This window comes from Lissotriton vulgaris, chromosome 2_2 (assembly GCF_964263255.1).
Source record: "Lissotriton vulgaris chromosome 2_2, aLisVul1.2, whole genome shotgun sequence".
Lineage (NCBI taxonomy): Eukaryota > Metazoa > Chordata > Amphibia > Caudata > Salamandridae > Lissotriton > Lissotriton vulgaris.
Window position 1 is genome coordinate 170,744,478 of NC_141688.1, and position 19,972 is coordinate 170,764,449.

Consider the following 19,972-nt stretch of genomic DNA (forward strand, 5'->3'; position numbering starts at 1 on the left):
GACTGGACTGTTCCCATGGGGCAACAGGGTCAGAGCTGATTTGCATATCGCCATTGTCTAACCCAGGGTGGTGTGGAGTGCAAAAAAACGATGGATTTGGGCCCAGATCTTTTGACTGGGGGAATGTGTGACATTGATCCACATTCGGTCCATCACTTGTTGTTTTTGCAATTGCCGCCCTAAGTGCGCTGGGGATGCCCAGACGTGGGTCCCAGGCACTCCACACCACTTGGAGTCAAGCTAGCCGGGCTGATGAGAGGTGTTACCTCGAAACCGGTCCGGTCCTCGGATGCTTGATTCCGTTCTGGGAAGGACATGGCTTTTGTAGTTCGGACTGGACTGTTCCCATGGGGCAACAGGGTCAGAGCTGATTTGCATATCGCCATTGTCTAACCCAGGGTGGTGTGGAGTGCAAAAAAACGATGGATTTGGGCCCAGATCTTTTGACTGGGGGAATGTGTGACATTGATCCACATTCGGTCCATCACTTGTTGTTTTTGCAATTGCCGCCCTAAGTGCGCTGGGGATGCCCAGACGTGGGTCCCAGGCACTCCACACCACTTGGAGTCAAGCTAGCCGGGCTGATGAGAGGTGTTACCTCGAAACCGGTCCGGTCCTCGGATGCTTGATTCCGTTCTGGGAAGGACATGGCTTTTGTAGTTCGGACTGGACTGTTCCCATGGGGCAACAGGGTCAGAACTGATTTGCATATCGCCATTGTCTAACCCAGGGTGGTGTGGAGTGCAAAAAAACGATGGATTTGGGCCCAGATCTTTTGACTGGGGGAATGTGTGACATTGATCCACATTCGGTCCATCACTTGTTGTTTTTGCAATTGCCGCCCTAAGTGCGCTGGGGATGCCCAGACGTGGGTCCCAGGCACTCCACACCACTTGGAGTCAAGCTAGCCGGGCTGATGAGAGGTGTTACCTCGAAACCGGTCCGGTCCTCGGATGCTTGATTCCGTTCTGGGAAGGACATGGCTTTTGTAGTTCGGACTGGACTGTTCCCATGGGGCAACAGGGTCAGAGCTGATTTGCATATCGCCATTGTCTAACCCAGGGTGGTGTGGAGTGCAAAAAAACGATGGATTTGGGCCCAGATCTTTTGACTGGGGGAATGTGTGACATTGATCCACATTCGGTCCATCACTTGTTGTTTTTGCAATTGCCGCCCTAAGTGCGCTGGGGATGCCCAGACGTGGGTCCCAGGCACTCCACACCACTTGGAGTCAAGCTAGCCGGGCTGATGAGAGGTGTTACCTCGAAACCGGTCCGGTCCTCGGATGCTTGATTCCGTTCTGGGAAGGACATGGCTTTTGTAGTTCGGACTGGACTGTTCCCATGGGGCAACAGGGTCAGAGCTGATTTGCATATCGCCATTGTCTAACCCAGGGTGGTGTGGAGTGCAAAAAAACGATGGATTTGGGCCCAGATCTTTTGACTGGGGGAATGTGTGACATTGATCCACATTCGGTCCATCACTTGTTGTTTTTGCAATTGCCGCCCTAAGTGCGCTGGGGATGCCCAGACGTGGGTCCCAGGCACTCCACACCACTTGGAGTCAAGCTAGCCGGGCTGATGAGAGGTGTTACCTCGAAACCGGTCCGGTCCTCGGATGCTTGATTCCGTTCTGGGAAGGACATGGCTTTTGTAGTTCGGACTGGACTGTTCCCATGGGGCAACAGGGTCAGAGCTGATTTGCATATCGCCATTGTCTAACCCAGGGTGGTGTGGAGTGCAAAAAAACGATGGATTTGGGCCCAGATCTTTTGACTGGGGGAATGTGTGACATTGATCCACATTCGGTCCATCACTTGTTGTTTTTGCTAATTAAAATAAAACACAAGAACCCATGTGAATTGGGCTGATTTTATTTTGTTTTTTAAATGCTTTTCTTGGCCCTGAGGGCCTTCTGGGACACCCTGAACAGGCCTAGTGGGTCAGGGTGTTTCTACTCTTCTCTTGTGTTATATCTTTGTTTCTCTGTACTACTGAGTCACAAGATGGCTGCCAACACTTCCTGGTTTGGAGTGTTGGCAGGCAATCAGTTTGACGCTCGTGCTCTGGACTTAGGCTCCACCCAAATACCGAAACTTTTATTTTCTAAATTCTCAGCAACTACGAACGGATTTACAGCCTTTAAAATAAAGGTGGCTTTCTGACCCAAGCTCTACCTTTTTGCCTAATTTGGGGTAATTCCGTTCAGTAGTTTCAGGTGTAGCCTTGCACAAAGTTTCCTTTGGGAAATTGAATTTTTGATGCTTATTTTTCGATTTTCTAAAAAACTACTGAACGGATTTACACCATTTAAAAAAAGGTCGCTTTCTGAACCAAGCTCTACCTTTGTGCCAAATATGGGTTAATTCCGTTCAGCACTTTGGGCTGTAGTTTGTCTCAAAATTTATTACGGAAATTAACATGGGGAAAACGCATTTTAGGACCCCCCTTTTTTCTCAGCCCCAGCTTTACGAATCACCCCCAAACTTTCAGGATAGTAGTTGACCTTGATAGACTTGTTATTTTGAGAATTACGCAAAGATTTGGCAAATGATGCCAAAGTTATTAGCAAATCAAAAAATGCTTTTCCTATGAAAATTCGATTCTAACTATAACTACCTACTGGCGACCGCCATATATATATATATATATATATATATATATATATATATATATATATATATATATATATATATATATATATATATATATATATTTATTTATTTTTTTGGGTGCTCGACGGAGTTCGCCGAGGTCTGCGGTGAGTGACGGCGGCTAATTTCAGTCAGTCCTGAATACGAAAAACGTGCTATCCTCTGTCCCGTATGGTGTCACACTGTGTTTTCAAACCCCCTAAAGTAAAGTGTGGAATGCCACCGCCCCCCGAACTGTTAAATTAAATAGACTGCACATTTCTATCACCATAGCGACCATGGGAGAACTAACGGGCGAGAGGGAGGCTGCTGCAAATATGATGTTTATGTCGGCGAAGGATAAACCATCAAAGGGAAAGGGCACGGCCCCACCGACTGAAGAAACCACCAACCTGAAAAGTCTGTTTCTGAAGCTAGAGCGGCTACAGGAACGAGAAGTGAGGAAATGGTGGGAGGCCACCTCCCTAGAAAGATATCTAGAGTGCAACAGAGTTCCCAGAGGCCTGCGCATCTACACAATCCCCTCCTATGAAAACCCGGACCCTTCCCTTTTAAAAGATTGGGCAGAATACACCGCAGAGTCCTCCAAGGGAATGGTCAGGTTGCTTATAAAATATGCGTGGAGCGACCGTGATAAGTGTTTGAAAGACATAGCAGACCTCGAGGACGAGATTGCTAAGGACAAAGACACCACGGAAATTTGACGCCACACGTAAGAGATTATCTCAGGGTACCGCACAGTCAACAGGTATTGACACTGAGGAGTCAGAAGTAGAAACCTCAGATGGGGAACAGAACCTAGCCCCGGGAACAAAGGAAAAAGAAACAGGGGAACCTTTTTTCGACGAGTATCAGGTAATGAAGGAAACCCGCCAGAGACCACAACTAAGAAACCATCCCCCTCAGCCAAATCAAAGAGGAGGACGAGGCGGGGGAAGAGGCACAAGGGGAGGTTCACAGAACAACACCACCCCAATGGTGACACGGAGTGCTTCCAATCGCAGAAGAAAGTAATTACCAGAGAAGACAACAATGTCATTAATCTTTCCAAAAGGATTTTAACTACTGATGAGATCAACGTCTTGAAAAAAGGTCTAAGTTTCTGCCCGACCAGTGAGTTCAATCTAGTGGATGCCAAAATCGACTTGTTCAAATATATCAGAAAGTTGAAGTTCAAAAAAATCTTCCTGCAGATTCCAGAAAAAGCAGCTTTGGAAAATTCAGAAAATACAGCTGCGATAGATGAAGATGATCTCTTGGAAATCTTGATCTCACCAACACAAGATTTACAAAATTCAGGACAAGAGACTGAACCTCCTCTCGAACAAGTCAGAGATCCGAGCAACCTAAAACATAAATCAAGAAAACTACCAAATACACCCCATGATGCAATTGACGTGTTTAATGAAGCAGTAACAGCAGATTTGGAAAGAATGGCAAACAGAAAAATGGATATGAAGTCCTCTAACATCTCCAGGAAAGAATGGGCAGCAATAAAATCTTTGAGAGATGACAAGTCAATAGAGATCAAGCCCTCAGATAAGGGCGGAAACATCGCCATCTTTAGCAAAGAACTTTACGAACAGGAGGCACATAGACAATTAAGAGATAAAGAATGCTATATCACAGTTAAAAGAGAGGAATACGTTAAGAGCACCATTGCTTACGAGAATCTATTAAAGCAATGGAAAGACGAGGGCATGATTAGCCAAGATGAATTGGTCTTCTTACACTGTGATTCCCCCATGCTGCCCACCTTCTACCATTTGCCTAAAATCCATAAAAATGCCAAACGACCACCAGGGAGGCCGATTGTCTCGGCAATCGGAAGTCTCCTGGAAAATACATCACGCTTCATTGACACTTTTCTAGCACCTATTGTTAAGGACCTGCCCTCTTATGTAAGAGATACACAGGACTTTCTTCGCATCATGGACAATATCTCCTGGGACAAAGACATGCTACTAATAACTATGGATGTCATTAATCTGTATACGTGCATAGATCATGAGCAAGGACTGTGTGCTACGAAATGGTTTTTGGAGAAAAAACAGCCGAAATACCGAGCACATAGCAAGATGATTCTAAGCATGATGAGATTTTCTTTGTTCAATAATTACTTCCTTTTTGCAGGCCAACTTTACAAGCAGATCAGAGGGACCTCAATGGGTTCGTGCTTCTCCCCCAGCTACGCGAATCTCTTCGTGGGCTGGTGGGAGAAGCACGAGGCATGGGGAGGCAGGAATGAAAGGTGGAACGAAAGAATATTGATGTGGACCAGGTACATTGATGACCTGTTTATTGTTTGGAGGGGAGACAGAGCCTCGGCTGAGGAATATATCTTAACTCTAAACAATAAAGAACTGAATCTTAAATTCACCAGCACCATAAGTGATCAGGGTGTATGTTACCTTGACCTAGAGGTCTTTGTGGATAATGACCATCTCCACACCAGACTTTATAGAAAGCCAACTGCTGGCAATGCCGTATTGCACGCGGCTAGCCACCATCCGAAAAGTCTGATAAGGAATGTACCATATGGTGAGTACTTTAGACTCAAAAGAAACTGCTCTGGAACTGAGGATTTTAAGAAAGCTCAGGAAGAAGCTAGCGACAGGTTCCAAGCGAGGGGTTACTCCCGGAACATCCTAGAACAAGCTAATGCAAAAGCAGATACTGTTGAAAGAAGGGATCTTCTGTTAGTGAAAGAGTCAAGGAAAGACAGTGATCAGGTCAGAATGATTACGACATTCAATAACAAATCTGGAGAACTGGTCCAGTCATTTAAAAGAAACTGGCACATATTACATACTGATAACATCTTAAAAAATCGTTACCAGATAGACCTATGGTAACATATAGGAGATGCCAGTCTCTTTCGGACCATCTTGTCCATAGCCATTACTCCCCTGTAAAAGCCAATCAGACAACAAACAAGATAGTTGGCTTTTTTCCTTGCTTACGTTGCAAGGCTTGTAAATTCAGTAAGAAGGTCAAGGAGTATCCTTGCAGATCAGGTGAGGACAGACCCAGTAGAAAGATCATGAAACATCTGAACTGCAACTCTGCAGTCTACTGTTTGGTTTGCCCTTGTAACAAACGTTACATAGGAAGTACCATAAAACCAGCGAAAATGAGAATCTTAGAACATATGAGGGCTATCGTGAACAATGATAAAACCTATCCGATAGCCCGCCACTTTGCAGAACAACATCATAGCAACAGGGATTTACTCATTTATTATTGTATTGATCAGGTTCCAAGGACAGAACGAGGGGGAAATAGAGAAAGATCCCTCCGCATATTGGAATCACGTTACATTCTGGACCTTAAAACGATGACACCATGGGGTCTTAACAACGATGCTGAAATGTGGGTACACCTATAACAAATTAATGATCTGCAAAAAAACAATAACATAATGATACTACTCCTTGTCCAAATGTAAATAGAAACTGACTGTAGGCCTGTAAATACATATTCCCTTCATCCGTGCCACGGTGATGAGATAGAAAATGACATTAATGATACCAGTAAATTGTGTTGGCGAACTGTGGCAAAATCATAAGCCCATACAGGGCTTAATGTCAATCAACTAGCCCTGCTGAAAACTGTTCATAATATATGAATATACATAATTTAAATTTGTATATAGCGGGCATAGGGTTGAACAATGAGCAACTTGTATATATATATATGATTTGCACACAATGGGGCCATGTACATAATAGGGGATACACCAGAGACGTCTGTGGGTAACGGGTATTGGGTTGAATAACTCACCATATGCATAGAGGCGATTTGCATATAAATGCTGTGTATACATTAGGGGATACACCCCCACATGACACCTAAGATGTCTTTAAATATGTAAAGTGCATTACTCGGTATCGCAAATGTAATTATTGTAAATATGTGTCAGTCATATAACATATTTTGTCAAATGTCAAACTTTGTTTTATATTTTTGCACTGAGCACTTTTATTTATCGCCTTGTTTAAACAGTGGTAGGAACCTTGTATATACACACTACAAGATGGCCGCCACAAAATTGATTGTGTACCATCGTTGATGTCTATGACTCTAAAAAGGGCGGACTGTTTAAAAGGCGAAAATGTTTGGACACTGACGACACTGATGAAGCCTTGAGCGAAACGCGTCTGTCGGGGGTGCTGGGGGGTTTGAAAATAAAATAATTCAAGAGATCACGACATTGGAGTGCTGGCCGTTTTCTTTCCTGGTCTCATTCCTTGGGAACGTGTAACGATGTGTGAACAAGAGTACGTGGTACTCGAAACGCGTCACTTGAAGGGTCGTGAATAAAAAAGATCATCCTGCCTGAAAACGTGGGTCTGCCCTCTTCTTTCGCCGCGCTGCGCTGTTGGCGTGGAGGTTCGAGGATTGTGCTACATATATACATATATATATATATATATATATATATATATATATATATATATATATATATATATATATATATATATATATATATATATATAACAGAAGTCCAGCACCGGTGAATAATAAGGAAACTAGCATTACATCATTACATCCGTGTCAACCTCTGGTCTCTTACAAGATTAGCAAATTTAGGGGGGTTGAGGACAAGGGTCATGCCAGACATTACTCTTATATGCTGGGTGTCAAAAAGGAAATTAATTATTGAAGAGAAAAAGAGAGGGAGAAGAAGAAAAAAAAGAACAAATACTCAATTGAAACACAACATAATTTCCTACAAACAGAATACAGGCCTGTATGTATACCATACCATAAAAGTGTAGGTCTGTCATGTGATCTGTGGAGGGTATATCCAATGGCTCTCAAGTGGAGCTAGTGTCACGTTGAATTCTAAGCACCGGTTAGGAGGCAAGGGCAGAGCTGCAATGCCCTCAGTCGGGAAGGGTTAAAGCATGTGAACTCTATGCTGGTGAGGTTTTGAAGGATTTGGGGTCAGTTCGAGTTAGGTTATGTAAGAGTTCCTCCATGGCTAAAATGTGTCATGGTCTGGTAAATCACTGTGCCAGGGTGGGCGGGTTGGCAGTGTCCAGGGCATTGCAATCAAAGACAAACCTTCCTGTTTCAGATGTATCTAAATATTGTCCCATTTCTCTTCTCCCCTTATAAATTAAGATAATGGAAAGTCATATCAACAAACAAACAACTAGTGGAGTACATTGAGTCCAATAGGATCATAGACTCATCCCAGTCTAATTTTAGACCTATGCACAGCACTGAAACTGAACTGCTAGCAGTTACGACCATATTCGATGCTGCAAGGCTAAAAAACAGCCATCTATGCTAGTACTGCTAGACTTATTGCCCGCTTTTGGTCGGATATCTCACTCGAGACTGATACAGAGACTGGTGCATAGGTATTCGAGGCATAGCTCCACAATGGTTTATGAATTTCCTGTCTCATCAAACACAGACCATTGATCTGGGACCTTTCAGATCGCATGCCATGGAGATTAACAAAGGGGAGCCTCAGGGCTCTTGTCGAAGACCACTCATTACTGGAATAAACTTCCTATTCACAAATGGGAGTGTACTGTTTGACGTAGCTTCAGGAAACTGCTTAAAACTGTACTATTTCAGTATATACACTTTCTTGTGTTTTCTCTGCTGCACTGAGATACCTCTTTCTGGGTGATTAATGCGCATTATAAGTTAATTTAACATAACATTATATAACTGTCAAGCCGCATGTAGCTAATGAGCATCCATTCATTCTGGGTCATCACTTTAAGGGTTCAAGGCCGTATCCCTAGGATGATAGGAAGGGGGAGGGAATATCCCACTGTGGCTTTAATGTGGCTAAGGACCTCCTCGAGCATTGGAGCATCTCTAACAGAGTTCGCAGGACCCAGCATCGATGGTTGACAAGAGGGATGGTATATAATACCACTGAAACATATGTTTATATGCTGTGTTCCTGAGGGAGATACTACAGCATGTTGGGCCCGATTCACAGAATGAACTTAAGACTCAATCCTAAACTTACTACTATTTTGGCATTCACAGAATGCACTTACTACTCTTGGCATTCATAGAATGAACTTACTACTTTTGGTATTCACAGAAGTTAGGACGTTGTCTTAAGTGTGTCTTAAGACAAACTTAAGACAGACTTAAGACAGACCTAAGGTAGGATTTTGTCTTAAGTCTGTCTTAAGTCTGTCTTAAGTCTGCCTTAAGTTTGTCTTAAGACAAAATCCTAACTTCTGTGAATATCAAAAGTAGTAAGTTCATTCTGTGAATACCAAAATAGTAGTAAGTTTAGGATTGAGTCTTAAGTTTATTCTATGAATCGGGTCCCCTGTGGGTAAAATTGTAAATTGATACTTGTATAGCGCACTACTCACCCACAAGGGTCTCAAGGCACTTGTACGAATACCGCTGTGAAACCCATCCTGGCTTTCCCAGTGAGGCGTCCACTCCTGGGCACCCCCAAGGTGGAGGCCAGGCATCCTTAGCGTTGTGGGGGCCTTTGTGGAGATTAAGCAAGCTATTGCCCAGAGTTGCAGAGTGGGACTCCATGATTGGAAAAGGCGCCAAAGCGAGAATTATCAGGTCCGTGGAATTTTGAGCCCAAGACCCGCCGAGGCGGGGAATTGAACCCTGGTCCCGGGCTAGACCTCTGCATCAGGGTCTGCCGCTCTAACCATTGAGCCACACTTCTCCACCATCAGGGTCTGCATGGGTATGTTGCACCACATGGTTGTCCCATTTTTTAGGCATTATATCTTTACACTAAACCATGTCCCACCAGAGTTGGTATGGGTGTGTATGGGCGGGTGTGAATTCTGATGGTGTAGAACTTAGAAACCTTCTCAGGGGTCCTACTGATACTTGGTCCTTTTAAACCAACAAAGAAAAATTTGTCACAGAAGCTGAAATATAAAAAGAATACATTTATTCACCTCAGATCAGGGAGACTATGTCACACATAAGCCTTAGCAACTGAATGAGGCAGTCTAAGGAGTACAGTAACAGGGGCCTTGTATATGCTTAGGGTTACATAGTCAGCATAACACCAAGGGGCAGTCCTGGCTCATGTAGGTAATATGGGCATGCAAGATCTGCTTGCTGAACAAAGTGGGAAGAGAGTTACTTCTCCATACAGCAGCAAAAATAGCCTGACAGTTCTACAAGATGAGCAGGTGCATCCTAACAGCTAGGCCCTTCTGAGCATGTGCAAAGGTGGAAGATGCTTAGTTTCTAGGCAGATTACAAGAGCAGTCAACACTGAGGGTGGACAGAGCAGTTGGCGAGAACGTGGCAGCACATGGCAAACAAGATGGACTGCCCGAAATACAAAATGGCTTTCAGCTCATGCTAACAAATCTGTCCACTCTTTAACAATGGGCTAAATCACCATCTCTTCTTTTGGGACTAAGCTCACACATATGACAAACCAACACTTTCAGGCTCATTTCCTCCCACTGGTGGTCAATATTATGAAATCACTCCATACCTGGAAAACTCTGATGCTCTCATTAGTGGACGGCATTAATGCAATTGAAATGTATTTCCTTCAACGCCTTATTTACCTATTTCAGATGCTCCCAATGTAGCGGGATCCAGCTTATCTTAATATTATTCTGTGAAGATTTTTGTCCTTTGTATGGAGTGGTAGAAATCCTAGTCTATCCCAGACGCTTCTGACCCAACCTTGGGAAATGGGGGTGGGGGAGCTGGTAATTTCCAGCATCCCTCACTATTACTCAGCAGCACATGTGCAAGTAGTAGTGGATTGGTCCACATTGGCATCAGACAAGAAGTGGCATGGGATGGATCATGTGATTGCATACCAGCCCCTATTGGCTTGGTATAGATGGACAACAAACACATGCCTCCTAACACATACGTTAGCAGCTCAGTCTCCACCACTCTCCATTTGTGAGACAGATATATAGAAAAGTTTCTTCCCCCTCTTCAAACACACTTGTTCATCACAATCTGGCTTTTATGCCAGCTATGGAAGGCCTGGCTTTTGGCAACTGTTGAGAGGAGGATGTAAAATGATCTCAGATATGTTTGAAAACTCAGCCCTGAAATCCTTCATACAATGTCAAATTACCTTTGTCCTACTGGAGACTAATAGGCTTTATAATGCCTAACTCTGTCAAAGGGTGCCTCATCCCACTATCCAAAGTTGAGCTAGCAGACCTAAAACTACAATCAAAACGGTCTTCTCTAAACTCATTGGAAGGAAGGGAACACTTTCAGCTCTCTACAAGTCATTGCTTGCGGCTGAGAACTCCCAGACTTAGCTCATAATAGGGAGTGGGAGCTGCTCCTCATGCTGCTGGATAGGCATAGGAACATGTAAAGATTCCCCAGGTACATCCACCCCTCTTCAGCACTAATCTTAGGAAGGGAGATACACTATTACATTTGGCTTGTCTGGCATTAAAACTCCCACAAGGTCTACTACATGTGTGCTAACGCCTCCCCTAGGTGTTGAAGATTCTGCAGAGCCCTCGGTGAGACACTTCACATATGGTTGGACTGCCCGGTCATACAACCATTTAGGTAGGAAGTGTTGTGGCTTTTCCACAGTGTATTGTCTTACCCGTTCTCACACATACAATGAGGTAATGATTCTTTGGCTTCGGCCACCGTACTGCAGAGCAATGATGACCCATGAATGGCAAGGAGCCTCCGGTGCATGGTGGCAGCAAAACTAGCAATAGCGCAGAACTGTGGTAGAGTACAGTGACCAGCAATGATTCACTGCTACCAAAGATTATGAATTATATTTGCCATGGAATGACCAACTAGCAACATGAATGAACACACATAATGTTTGATCTAAAGTGAAAGTCCCCCGATGACGATTTAGGCAGTGGACTCACAAATACAACTCTGTCACCATGCTGGAGAGCTCTGTGCCTCTTACACTGAGACCTTGGGTGTGGTCAATTACTGACATTTGGTGACCCAACCCATGTACAAGCTGAGCTGTAACACGTGCGATGGCCCTACGCTGGGAAGGGACTATGGGCCAGATGTAGGTAAATCTGAAATGCCAATTTCTTAATAGCGAATTTTACCGATTCGCTATTAATAAATCGGTATTTTCTATGTAGGTAAAGATTCGGAAAAAAATACTGAATCCTTAATATTCCTTATTACCGAATCAGTAATTGAGATTCGGTAATAAGGAATACCTACCCCATCATTTCTATGGGTTTGGAGGCCCATAGGAATAAATGTGAAGACATTCACTATTAGCGATTCGGTATCACCGAATCGCTAATAGCTGGAGCACTTTCAAGGGTGCCATGTACCTCTGAAATGTGCATGTGTGCACATGTGGCGCACATACATGCCCTAAGGGCATGGCTGTGTGCAACATGGCACTCAACCAAAAACAAAAAAGTGATTTTTTAAAGGAAATCGGCAATTACCACCAACTTGAAGATGGTGGTTATTACTGATTTCTTAAGGCTCAAAAGCATTCTTTAATGTGTTTCCTACATTGCATTTAAGGAATCGGTATTACCGCTTGCTTAAATGCAAGAGCAAGAGCAATAAGGAATCAGTATTTACCGATTCCTTAGTTGCAAATGCTTCCGGCAGTTGGGTTAGAAGAGGGTGGGGAGAAGGAGGTGCTAGGTTAGACAGGGTAGAAGTGTGTTCTTGAGCAACCCACACTGGTCTTTCCTTTCAGGTGCCTCTGTCGATTTCAATTTTCTAACCTATAGCCTATCAACTGTGCTGGAACCTGCCCCATAGAAGGGGTTGGGTCTGTCAGTTGTTCCAATGTATCCAAAAGTTAATAAAAAAGATTTTAACTAAAAAAAATTAAAAGCAAGGGCCATATCTTTAGTCCTTAATTACTCAAGCAGGCCAATCATCACCGTATGATTGGTGGTATTGAATACCGCCGGTAGAACAAGCAAATGAGTGCTGTCTATCCACTACCATCTACTATTGCTCTGATCTCATCAGTTGCAGCAACTAGAGAAATTCTGTATTATATAAACCTCTGAAACCAAATTGATATGGATCTTGAAGATTATGTTTATCCAGAAAACAGAGAGTTCTGAATCAATCGCCTTCTCAAGAGCTTTCACTGCCAAACACTATAGAGAAATAGGACAATATTTGCTTGAATCTTGAGGCCTTAGTGAAGGCTTGTTTAATCAGTGGTAACACTGTGGTCCTGTTCCACAACTTTGTAAAATGCCCTGTTTTAATAATATCATTAAACAGCTCAGTCAAATGTTGAGCAAACTTATCAAGAGTGAACCGCAGAATTCTAGGAGGCCATGGGTTTGAAGGGGGTCCAGATTTGATATAAAAATTACATTATGCACCTGATTAGGTGGAAGAGAAAAAAATATTTGAACATATTTTTCCGTTTACAGGTAGAGTCTGATTTAATTACAAAGTATTTTTTTAATCAAAGGCGAAAACTTGATTGAATGAGTTGACTTTAGATAGAAAGCAATTAGCTAAACTGTTGCAAAGAAAAGGATAGAACCAATATCACTAATATTTACTTGATTAGAGAGTATTTAAAAAACCGAAAAAAGCTCCTGCAATGAATTTTTGGCTCATCCAATCTTGATCTAGAGCACTCAGATGTTTCCTTAAAAAAGCAAAACTTTATAGTCATAGACAAGATCTTTGTATTCAGCCTTCTCCAAAGGGTCATCATTGTTGATCAATTTTTGTTCCTGCTTACGGTATTGTTGCTTGTGCAATGTTAGTCTGTCTGAAAACCAGGATGCAGAGGGGTTAGTATGCTTCACTCCAGCCGTTTTTAAAAGGGCTGAAAAATCTAAGGCCTTGCCAACACACCCTGAATATTGTGACGGGGCTTGGTCCATATTCAAAGACACTTTGGGGCAGATTTACAAGCCCCTTGCGCTGCCAGTACGTCACTTTTTGTGACGCACTGGCAGCACAAAATCCTACTAGGACAGGAAAAGACTCTCTGCTTGGCTTTTTCTGTCCTAGTATATATGGCCCCTTTACATCCTGCACTTTGCGTGAAAGGGGCGTTTCATGGGTGTTGATGTAGATGTTCCCACGCAACAGCCATGGAACAAGACACATTCCTAGATTTACGAAGAATCATAAATCTGGAAATGCATGTGAATGCTATGCCTCCCCAGGGGAGGCGTAGGGAGGCGCAATGAGAATAAATGTATTCATTTCTCCTCATTTTTGTTTCCTGTTTCTATGCGAAAGAGGAAATCACCTCTGATGATTGTTTTTGTTCAGGAAGTGTTCCCTTCCTGCACATGAACACATGTTCAGGAAGGGTTCCCTTCCTGCACATGAACAATCATTGAAAGATTGTTGTTTTTCAACTTCTAAAAAAACGCATCTGGCCAAAGACGAATTAAAAAACTACAGACCAATAGCTAGCCTTCCTTTTTTGGCCAAGGTGGTAGAGAAAGCTATGAATCATCAGCTGTCTGAATACATTGAGGAACATCACCTGCTGGACAACACCCAGTTTGGGTTCCGTAAATTTCATGGCACTGAAACGGCCCTCATTAAAGCCGCCGATGACATTAGAGTCATCAGAGACCAGGAGGGAACAGCAGTGCTTGTACTGCTGGACCACTCTGCGGCCTTCGACACGGTCGATCACTCCATCTTGATCAACCGTGTCGGAAAGATGGTTCTTGTGCAATATATTGATGATCTCCTGATTGCTTCAGAGACTGAGAAAGCCTGTAGGTTCGATACTGTTGCTCTGTTAAATCATCTGGCAGAAATTGGGTACAAAGTGTCCTCAAGCACACTTCAGTACTATGTGCCTGAGGTCCAGTATTTGGGTTATCGTATCAAGAAGGGCAAGAGAAAGGTATCACCAGACCGCATTGAGGCGATCATGCAAATTAGTCCGCCTACTACTCTGAAGAAAGTCCGGATGTTTTTGGGAATGGTCGGCTATTGTTGTCTGTGGATTTTAGTTTTTTTATTAAAGGCGAAGCCTTATCAGAGATTGGCGCACAAGGATGTGAGCAATCTGGTACCATGGGATAACAACTGTTTGGTCGCCTTCTTGCAGCTGAGAGAGACCATGTGTCATGCTCACGCTCTGGATATTCCTGATTACAACAAATCATTCTACTTGATTCGTAGTGAGGGAGGGTTGTGCTTTAGCTGTACGCACCCAGACACATGGGGGTGTCAGTAGACCAGTAGCCTACTTCTCAGCTTCTTTAGATCCTGTGCCTTCATCATTGCCTGGATGTCTCTAATCCATTGCTGCAACTGGTGTCAGCATTGAAAGATGTGAAACCATTGTGATGGGTCATCCACTTACTCTTTATGTTCTGCACTCAGTTGTGCCCCTGATGACGAGACCAAAACACAGCATCTGACTAACAATAGGCTTACACATTAGGAACACGTTATCTTGGCCTCAGAAAATGTCATCTTGGAAAGATGTTCTGATGTTAGTGTTAAATCTTTGTACCTTGATGCCTAGTCCAAATATTGAAAGGGAAGATTGTGAAGACCATGACTATCTAGATGTGACTGAACTTTGCACAAAACCGAAACCTGCAAGTGTTGATGAAGCACTTCCTGAATCAGTTTAAGTCCTCTTTGTAGAAGGTTCATGTTTAAGGGACGTTGGGGGTCATCTGAGAGAAGTGTTTGCTGTCTGCACTATTTCTAGAGTTGTGGAAGCTGCTTTGTTACAGGGAGTATACTACATACAAGTAGCTGAAATCATTGCTTTGACACGTGCATGCCTTGTTTCTGATCAAATCCAAGTCTATACTGATAGCCAGTATGGATTCGGTGTGGTCCATGAGTTCAGACAGGTTTGGCCACAGAGGGGATACTTAACTTCATCAGGAATAGGGAACAGTGAGACAACTGTTGGAAGCTTTACTGCATTCCAAGGAAATGGCAGTAGTAAAATGTGCTGCCCATGGGAAGAGGGAATATTTTGTTACTAAGGGTAACTGATATGCATTTGAAGTTGCACACTTTTTTTTGCTTTATATTCTTGCATTTTCAATGGGAATTACTCAGGAGAGAGTGCAGAAAGGACAAGCTTAGCATGATGCTAGCCATTGCTGCACAGGTAGAAGTCTCAGACCAAGAAGAAGCTGTTTGTATTGAGGTTGTGAGAAAAGAGATGATGGCATTTGGGTTTCAACAGATGGTAGAGCAGTATTACCTGATTGTTTGCTAAGTCAAATGGCAAGGCAGATTCATGGAGCAGTTCACATTGGGAGAGATCCTATGGTGCGGACGTTCAGACAAACATGGTTCAATCTCAAATTTTGCGTGTTTGCTGAAGCAGTGCACCTACGGTGTGTTATGTGTTAACAGATGAACATTGGAAACAAAAACTGTGGTTGCACTGAGTAACATAATGAGGATAGGAGGTCCTTTTACTAAGTTCCAGCTTGACTTTATTGAGATGCCCAGAGATACATGTTGGTGGCGAGGCTGGTTACCCACCATGTCGAGCTGAGGGCGTTCAAACTAAACAAGGTACAAACTCTAAGGGAAATGGTAACATTGCGATTGGTATAGAGTCAGACTCAGCTGCGGAGACTGGTGTGAGAAGTGGTTGAGTCCTGCGCAGAAGAACTGAAGCTGAAAGAGAATCATGGCCGGTTAGACAGGAATGGCAGAACTTGAGACTGCGTCTAAAAGAGATCTTGCTCCCATATCTGAAATGTCTGGAAACAGAGGAAAGAGACACAGAGTAAAATCAAGGAAACTTGGGAAGAGCAAGAGTACTGTGCAAGAGATACGCTGCTCCGGAGCGGACTTATCTGATCTCAGATGCGGGAAACAGGGAGGTCCGGGAGACTGAGATCCATACGAGTGAGGCACGGAACGTTGGTGCTGATAATTGAAATTGAACTATTAGTCCCTGGAGTAGAAATAATGGAGTTCTGACACTGACTGTTCCAGATCATCTGAAACTGAGGAGCTTGCGGAACGAGACTCTAGAGGAGCTTTCATTTACAACTTTTGGGGGTCAGCCATCAGCTCAGGAGATGACAGCATTTCGTATGGAAATGTTGCAGCGTGTCATTGAGGAACTTGGCTCTGATCTCATATATGATATAAACTGAACTGTAAATAAAAAGGTGTTACTCTAAGAAGATAACTTACGCCTGAGTGAAGAACAAAAAAATGAGGGGCTTTTCCGTAGAATAAGAAAGAGGGATAGCAAAGTCTTTTAACTGTGTAAATAACTATATCATAGACTGAGTGCGAGCAAATTCTATGGCTTCAAGACATCGTGTATGAACGTTGTTGTGTAACAAGTAAAAGGCAGAGAAAATACTTAATTGTGATCCTCTTGCAATTCACGATCTGAACTAAATTAAAAAACAAGTCTGAAAATTCGAACCTTAAAAAGAAGTTACTAATAGGCACACTCATAGTAGGAGTAATCATAGTTATAGCTATAATCATTATTATGTTCATTATTAATGCACATGAAACAGAAGCTGACAGAGTGGGAGTACGAGGGACATCCACATCCTCTACTTCTAGCACAGATGAGGGTACATTAGAATCTGACAGTGCTATGATAGAACAAACTAGTCGCTTATTGCAAGCAGATTTGTCTAAAGTTCATTATACACTGAATGCATATGTAAGGTTTCTATATGAGCATGTAAACACAATGGATGCAAGAGATTGTTATGTGTGCATGCAATTGCCAACATCAGTAGAGGAGGGTATCAGGTACCTCCACTTACCTCTGAGATATGGTTTCACTTGTAGTATATTGCTTAGCATGTTTTATGGCATGGGATATTATGAGTACTATTTCCCAAACTACGATGTGGTGCGTTCAGAGGTGTCAGCTTACAAACACTTGCATAAGTATGACTATTAAAAACAAGATGAGAGATCGCCCAGAATAATCCAGACCCATACACAATGAGACAACACCACTGGATAGCATAAAAGGCCACTTTTTATTCCATAGATCAGGCAGTTTTTATATCCATAAACCAATAAACAGTTGTAATTTTCACTTGTCTTCAAACCAATGAATTTGCATATTATGCCAAAACCATAACCTTTCTTTTGCACTTGTTTGTTTATAACGTTATTGTTCCAAACCAATATAACTTATTTTCCGTTGAAATCACCCCCATGTTTCGAAATCTTTTCACTTTTCCTCTTTCTTTCTTTTTCCCCCATCTTGTACCTCCCACCACCCTCTCTCCTGAAGGACGGTCAAGTCCGCTCTAAATCTTGACCTCCCCCTATTCCGCCAAATTCAGCTAATAGGATACACAACCATTGCCTGACCTAATGTGGCATCTTTCTTGTTTGACATATCTAATGTTCATAAGTAACTTTGTTAACAGTATACAATTTATTATTTAACATTTTGTCAACAGGGGTGGGTGGGCGGGCCTCGCCGAAAAACGCTCCTGCCTCAACTACGGAGCCTAAAATGGCGCTCCTGACTAACTCCTACGCACTGCCTCGCGCGCGCTGCCCTGCCTAACGCGTCATCGCTCTGGGTCTGTACCACCGGGCGAAAATCCGCGGGGGGAGACTGCTTCGCTCTGCTCCCCCCGAGGATTACAATGGAAAAATATTTTGTACCTTCTGTCACATTAGATACAGCTTAGATATAACTTGATGTGCATGTTAACTGATATAGAAAACAAATGTGTTGATCAGATAGAAGAAAAGGCATAGACAATCATTATTTAGACGTAACAGTAGAGAGGCAAAAAATTGATTTGCACATAAGGCAAGGGGAGGTTATGGTCCAATACCTTTAGATTTACAATAATGATGCAAGCTTTGCATCAGGCAGGTACAGACATATTGTGATGAGATATTTGTGGGACAGACTGTATGTAATCACTTTTTCCTGATTGAAGACTCAGCAAATGAATCCTTGCAGATACGGTGCATGTGGTGTCGAATGTGTACTTTGTGTGTGGGAAGAATGCATATGTTAGATTGCTCTTAAATTGATTTGGCACATGCTATGTGGCTGTTGTATTTCCTAAGATAAATAATGTGGAGGATTTGTGGCTGTTAGATGATCTCGATATGGGATTTAGTATTGAAAAACAATCTAGTTTTAGATGTTAGGCTAGCAAAAGAAGCTGAAGTTTATAAAATGTTAAGGGTTCAGCACTTTTGTACGTATATCCTAGACAACAGTAAGGATGTAAGGAAGTATATGAGCAATATCTCCGAGATACACCATGAGATACATGATTTGGCCACAGAGGGAATTTGGGATGAAGTTTTTGAAAAGGTTGGAAATTGGTTTGCAAATCGTTGAAAGGGATTCCTTAGTTATATCTTGAATCCCATCATAATATTTGTGATCTGTGTCATCCTTTTATTGGGAGCTATTAAAGCTTATAAGTCGCATAGAGCAAGACAGGCTGAGAATTCTCATAGGCAGAGAGAAGGGAGAATGGAGAGGCTGCAGGACCGTTACTTCTAGAATCTGAAGAATTTGGAAAAGTTCAGATAGGGAAAACTTGCTACAACTTCTGTTTAGGTTGGTTCTTTCTAAAGGGAAATGATAATTATTATAATGACACTAGTCATCGGGGGCGCTGATAGAGCACAATTTAGCTCTATCAATTTTAGGGATGCATTATAACAAGAGATAGTTTGCATCCACATATAATCTGTCATCATGTGAACATTAAGTTACTAAATCATGTATTGTAATACTGTGTAAGTGAAGTGTTAGGTATTTACTTAATGTAGGACAGAGAATTTGCATTGTACTTGTATGTGTTTAGATGAAATTTAATGTGTAAAAGTATATTCATAACAAATGAATGTTTTTGATATTAACCCCTTAAGTGCGGGGAACGTTCAGCGGTCGTCGCGTGCACTACCTCGCCAGTGCTGCGCACGTCCGCTGAACGTTCCAATCTCATTCGCACAATGGAACGTTCCGCACTAGCGCGGAATTTTCGGCGCAGGTAACGGGTTAATACTCATATAACGTGTTGATATTAGTGATCCATAAATGTGTGCTTTTTAAATCTTGTGTACTGTTCCTAGGTTGGCCACATTTGGTACTCCAAACGTGTGTTTCTCCCTCTGTGTTCTCAAGGTAAAGGTTGCTTTTAGAATTCATGTGCTTATGGAGTTTTCAATTTTTCACGTTTCTGGTGCACGTGGAAGTGTTTCTTGTTAGTTAGAATAACACCTTTGTTTCAGGAGAAAGACATAGGGAGGAGAGAATACCTTTAAACAATGGTGCTGATAATGTAGGAGGTTCTCTTACTCATCTGAGAAGGCCTGGGAATCAAGGTCATCGAGCAGGAGCCTGGGAGCATAGTTGCTTCATGGAAAGTTACCTAC